Source organism: Sorex araneus, chromosome 4 (assembly GCF_027595985.1).
Source record: "Sorex araneus isolate mSorAra2 chromosome 4, mSorAra2.pri, whole genome shotgun sequence".
Lineage (NCBI taxonomy): Eukaryota > Metazoa > Chordata > Mammalia > Eulipotyphla > Soricidae > Sorex > Sorex araneus.
In genome coordinates, this window is record NC_073305.1 from 184091386 (window position 1) to 184097490 (window position 6105).

Here is a 6105-nt window from a genome sequence, read left to right on the forward strand (position 1 = left end):
GAACACTTTGTTCTTTAAAGCCAATGTTTTGGTTCCTGGAACAGAGCACACACAAATAAAGCACAGGACATGGCAGGTAAGCACACTTCAGTGACTTTGACAGGGGGAGAAAAGAAGTCCTTCGTCCCTCTCCACCTCCCGCAAACCGTGTGAAATCCTGCTTTGGAGACCCACTGGTGAGACCCGCGGAACCCGCCCGCACCCAGCGGCAGCTGGACCCCAACCCTTTCCTTTAGAGACCTCCGCAAATTGGAGACACTCTGGCGTGGGATAGCGAATGTTCCTGTCTAGAATCTAAGGTCCAACCTCGTTTTACATTGGCCCCCACCACCCCCTGGGTCAGGCCCTAGATCTGGCTTGATGGCCGCGACACTATTCATTTGACAATAAGCCACCGAATGCTATTTCTTGCCCTGACCCAGGCGGGTCTTCTATGGAGATAAGTGCTGTTTTACATTTGGAGCAATTATTGTTGCAATTAGAGAGATGGCTGTCATTTGGAAAGGTGGTATTCTAGGAAGAGTGTCAGAGGCGCCTGAGCGTTTCCAGAATCCCCAGCTGTAGGCCAACTTGGGATTTGGGGGTATGGGGGGAGGGAGACCTCCCAGAGAAGTGCTTACCAGGGCCAGGGCCCCTTCCTGGCCATTCTTGGCCAACCAGACAAGCAAATCAATGTGACGGTTGAGGATGTGGTGCTACAGGTCCTGCTGTGCCCGCAGTCACCCAGGGCCATCCCAGCAGTGCTCAGGGGCCCCCAGGGCTGCTCTGGGTGATACTTGGGGTACCATGTGGTGCTGGGGATCGACCACATGCCAGACAGGTGCTATAGCACAGCGGTAGGGCGTTCCCCTTTCACGCGGCCGACCCGTGTTTGATTCCTCCGCCCCTCTCGGAGAGCCCAGCAAGCTACCGAGAGTATCTAGCCTGCACGGCAGAGCCTGGCAAGCTACCCGTTTGTATTGGATATGCCAAAGACAGTAACAATAAATCTCACAATGAGAGACGTTACTGGTGCCTGCTCAAACAAATCGATGAGCAATGGGATGACAGTGACAGCTGCCAACTCAGAAGTTTTAATCTTCTCTCCAATTTTGGGTGTCATTTCCTGGTTGGTAGGAAGTTTTTTAAAAACTGGCTTCTAGAAGCTGGGGAGATGGTGCAAATGGCTGGGGCAGAGGGCTGGCATATGCCCAGCTCTGATATGTGGCACTGCATGGCTTTCCAGAGTGCCCCACCCAGAGAGGGGGGAGGGAGGGGGAAAAGAGAGGGAGGGGGAAGAGAGAGGGAGGGAGGAAGGGAGGGAGTGGGGAGAAAGAGGGAGGGAGGTAGAGGGAGAGAGGGAAGGAGAGAGAGAGAATATTTTAGATCACTTTCCATTGTTTTGATGAGTATGGCAATTTGGCTTAGAGAATACCCTGGAAACAAATTGCAGCCACAGCATCACAGGAGGAGAAAGTTCACAATTGAGCCTTCTTTTTCTCTTGAACTCCTTGTCTAAGGGTGAGAGGTCTAAATCCTTGGAGTAAACTCTCCTTTCTTGACAACTTATTTCTGGGCAGAAGGGCAGGTGGAGGCTTTCAGGGTGTGGTAATTGAAAGTGAGCGCACTTCCTTACCCCTCCTTGAATCCTGTGTGAGTCCACACACCTAATTCCAATCCCACGGTGCCAGCCCATGCATAGGCCGATCATGTGACTTGCCTTGACCAGTGAGATATTGACAGAGGGGACCACCTCAGTCTGGGAAGGCCTTTGAATGTTTGGGCTCACTTGACCTGCCATTGCCAAGACCCCCAGAGGAGAAAGTGGAGGAGAGCAGACTCCCCCAGGTGTGACTTCAGCCAGCAACCAGACCAGCCTGCGACCTCAGAAATGTGAGTAAACCCACCATGAGCATAAGAACCACCTGGACCAGGGGCTGGAGAGATGGTGCAGTATGTGTGTGGGCGGGGCTAGAGGGGGGGACACAGGGGAAACATACATGCCTCGCACTCAGTCAACTTGGGTTCAACCCCCAGCATCCCATATCGTCCCCTGAGCCCTGCCAGGAGTGATCCCTGAGCATTACCGGCTGTGGCCCCAAAATTAGACTCAACTCAGAACCACTTGAATCACCCACAGCCCTGGGGACAGGAGAGAGTCTGGCTCGGGGGCGCAGAGCCCCTGACAGCGGGGTTTGCTATGCGGAACGTGGGTGCACGCAGAGGCTGTGATGTCTGGAGGCACTTGGCCCCGACCGACCGACCGGCATTTGTGAAGTGAAGGGCAGAATGTCTGCACTGCTGGGGACAGGGAGGGTTTGGACAGTGGCCGATGCACAGCTTGTTGTGGGTTCTCGTGGGGAAGGTTTTGCCTCCCGCACCTGCTTGAGAAGCATCTCCTGCAAGCAGGGTCACTGGGGGCAAGTTGGCATCTCCTGCAAGCAGGGTCACTGGGGGCAAGTTGGGGGGGTTCCTTGGGGACTCCTTGACACAGTGGCCCGTCCTGATTCCCAACCAGCCACTCGAACCCCCAACTCAGGACTTTCAGGCTCCCTGTTCTCCCCCCACCCACAGCCCACCTATTTCCCTCAGACCCCCCCCCCCCCCAACGGCACCTGCTCCTGGCCTGGGACCAAGCTTTGTGCCGACCCCTTACTGCAGATAGGCTGTGGGTCCACACCCTCTCACTGTCATTGGCCCTGCCCAGGGCCTCCGGGGCAGCAGAGATCATGTGAACGGTCCCCCTGCCAGCCCACGGAATCAGGCGGAGTCTCTGTGCCAGCTGGGCAGAGACCTCCCTGCTGCCCAGAAGACACACCAGGACCTTAGACTGTGTCTGTGGTTGTGTGTGTTTGTGCCTTACATGTGTGTGGTGTGAGCACACCTGTGTGAGCATGCAGGTACATATACCTGCATGCGTGTATCTGGTTTGCATGTATGAATATGTATGAGTGTGCAGGTGTGTGAAGTGTCTGGGAATGTGTGGGCGGTGTTGTGTGTGTGCATATGTCTGGGGGTGTGATGTGTGTACTTATGTGTAGATGTGTGTTGTATGATTATGGGTATGATGAGTGTGTTAGGTGGGCAGGTAGGTTTGTGTAGTGTGTACATATGAACATGTGTGATATATGTGTATATATAGCATGAATGTTATGTGTGTATGTATGTGCATCTATGCATGGTGTGTGTAGGGTGTTTGTATCTGGGTGTACATGAGAATGGTGTGTATACATGTGTGCTATGTGTGCGTAACATGTATGTGGCTGTTGTGTCCTCTGGGATGGTGAGCCAGGTGAGGGAGGGGGGTCAACATTGACAGGGGACCAGGTGAGGTGGGATCAGGTGAGACGATGCCCAGGGGCAGAAGCTGGACTCAGGGAACTTTTCTGCAGCCACTGATCTGTTTTCCCCTCTCCCCCTGACACTACTTGCAAGAAGGGAAAAATAATTCTAAACAATTGAAAAAATAAACAAAAAAGGAAATATCTGAGAGAGGCCCAGAAAACCCATTTCTGAAAAATTTTGTTAGAACACCCTGGGGAGACAGTGGGCGCAGGCCCAGTCCCCAAGAGCCCCCGTCCCCGTCCTGGGTCTGCAGAGGGCACCGACCCTACAGGGCTTTGAGCGCCTGGGTGGGACCTGCAAGGCCATGGGGGGCCGGATGGAGCTGAGTCCACGTGGCCGCTGGACCGGCCTCCCGGCGTGTGGGCGTGGCCAGGCGGGCGAGGGCCCAGGAGGGGCAGGGCTAGGCACCTCCAACCACACGGTGATCAGAGTCTTCCGGGTCCACCTGGCCGAGGGGTCCACGCTGCGGGCACCGTGTCCGACGCGGCCGGGCCCTGCTGCCGGGACCCTGAGCCCGCGGCCAGCCCCGCGACCCGGCCTCTGCCTGTCTCCTGCTCTGGTTCCGCGGGCCCGCGGCTCGGCCGCCCTCTGCTGGGCAGAGCGGGAAGTGCCGCCGCCTGTGCACGGCGCGGTCCCCTCTGCTGGGGGATGACACGGAGCCACGGGGCGGGCACGGCTGGAGTGTCCACTGCGCTCAGAAGCCCCGAGCCTGCCCGGCTCCCGCAGAGAGGGCCGATGTCCGCGTCGCACGGCCCCGAGCCGCTGCCGCCTCTGCACAGGGACACAGCGGTGGCCCCGGTGCCGGGTGCCGGCGCAGTCGGAGCAGAGCATCCTCAGCGTGCGGCGCGGGACCGGGCCCCGGGACCCCCAGCCAGTTTGTGGGCCCCTTCCCCAGAGGTCAGGGGCGACTGCAGGCCCAGTTCTGGGGGATGCCGCATGGTACTGGATCTGGGCGTCCAGCCCGTTGAGCCATCTGCCCCGGCCGCTTGTCTTCTGAGGTCTCCAGGCATATTGTCACAACAGGGCAGGCCGGGCAGATGCGATTCAGCCCCATCGCGGGGAGGGGGCAGGCGGGGAAGGCCAGGCGGGGTTGGGGTTCCGGAGGCAGATGCTGAAAGTCGCTACCGAGAGGCTCCCCTATCTCAGAAAAGGTTGGGCTCTGGGGTAATTCTACTCCCCACAGAGCACTCGGGGGTTTCGATAAACCAACAGACTAGGCACGGCGCCTTGTTTTAAACAACCAGGTGTGTAGAAAATAATAATAATAAATAATTAAAAAGAATTTCTCAGCCCCACCCAGTTGCGCTCAGGGCTCTGCACTCCTGGCAGGGCTGGGGGAACCATAGGGGTTGTCCAGGATTGAATCTGGCTTGGTCACATGCAAGGCAAGTGCCCTACCCACTGGGCTAATTCTCTAGCCTTCAGGAAATAGATTTTATTCTCAAATTGAAGAGCGCTCCATCACCTTTCCTGGTTAGAAGAATGACCGGGGTTCCTGGGAAGCAATCAAGACGGGATGGAAAAGGGCAAGGGTGTGACCCATCACAGGATGGTCCCGGATGCCTGCTACAATGGAGGCGTCCGCCGGGCATATGATGCCCTATGTACATGATATGTCCACATGGACACACACCAATGGCCATGATTCTGCCCATCAATGGGGAGAATCATGGCACGTAGTCCAGCTCAGAGGGCTGGGGCTTCTGCCAGCTGTATAAGTGTCCTTTCGTGGGGTCCTTTGATTGGAGCTCCCTCAGAATATGGCCCAGCAGATGAGAACGCTGGGCTTGGAAGGCAGCCTGCTGGGTGACTAACCTGGACAGTAGTCCTAGAGCCAAGGCGAGGAAGGCCAAGTTCGAGTGCAGTCCAGGGGGGCAGGGTGGGAGAGAGCGGAACTCAGAGCAGCCGGTAAGTGCTCAACTCCATTTCCTGATGGTGGGTGGTCTCCAGTGCTGACCCTTGCAGTGTGCAGGATGCAGAGAGAGTGGGGGTGCGGTGAGGAGGGGGTGCTTATGTTCCCACCTTTCCCTCTGTCTCTGCTACAGGTCTGGAGGCTGCACACTTGCCTATGGTATGCCAGTGCACTGGGCTGCAGTGCTGGAGACCCCGTGACCCTGGGCCCTGGTGCTGGAGACCCCACTCAGACAGGTGGGACGATGCCAGGGGCTGGACACTCTCGACTTCTGAAATGCAGGGCTCTATCGAGCCCTTCCCAGCTTCTTTTGGACTATTCCATTCCAATTCCATTCCAATTTCATTCTATTCCATTCCATGCCAATTGTGTTCTGTTCCATCTCAACCCATTTCAATTATATTCCATTTCAGTTGCTATTCCAATTCTATTCCATCCCATGTCAGTGGCTTTTTCTCCACCAGGAAACCCAGTCTGCTTCTCCCTGGAAGAGCAGTGGGCAGGGGCTGGAAAGGGCACTCCAGGGTCCCAGGGAAACAGAGGGCAGTTTCTGCCCCCAAAGCACCAAGGGGACTCAGGGTGCCCAGCTGGTCAGGTTTCATTTGAAGAGGAAGGCAGAAAATCAAGTCACAAGCACGGTGTTCAGTCTCTAGAGCATTGGGGGCCTGTGTGGCTCATCTCTGTGCAGTGACATGGCAGGATCTCTGGGGTTCTGGATGGTGCATGGTCCAGTTCTCATACCTGAGGGGAGAGGGGCGCGCCCTGCAGGACCCAGGAGCTCTTCCCCACAGAGGCTGTAAGAGGAACCACCTGGACCTCCAGGCTCTGCCCAGACGCATCTTCTCCACCAGGCATGCCCCATGGGTATC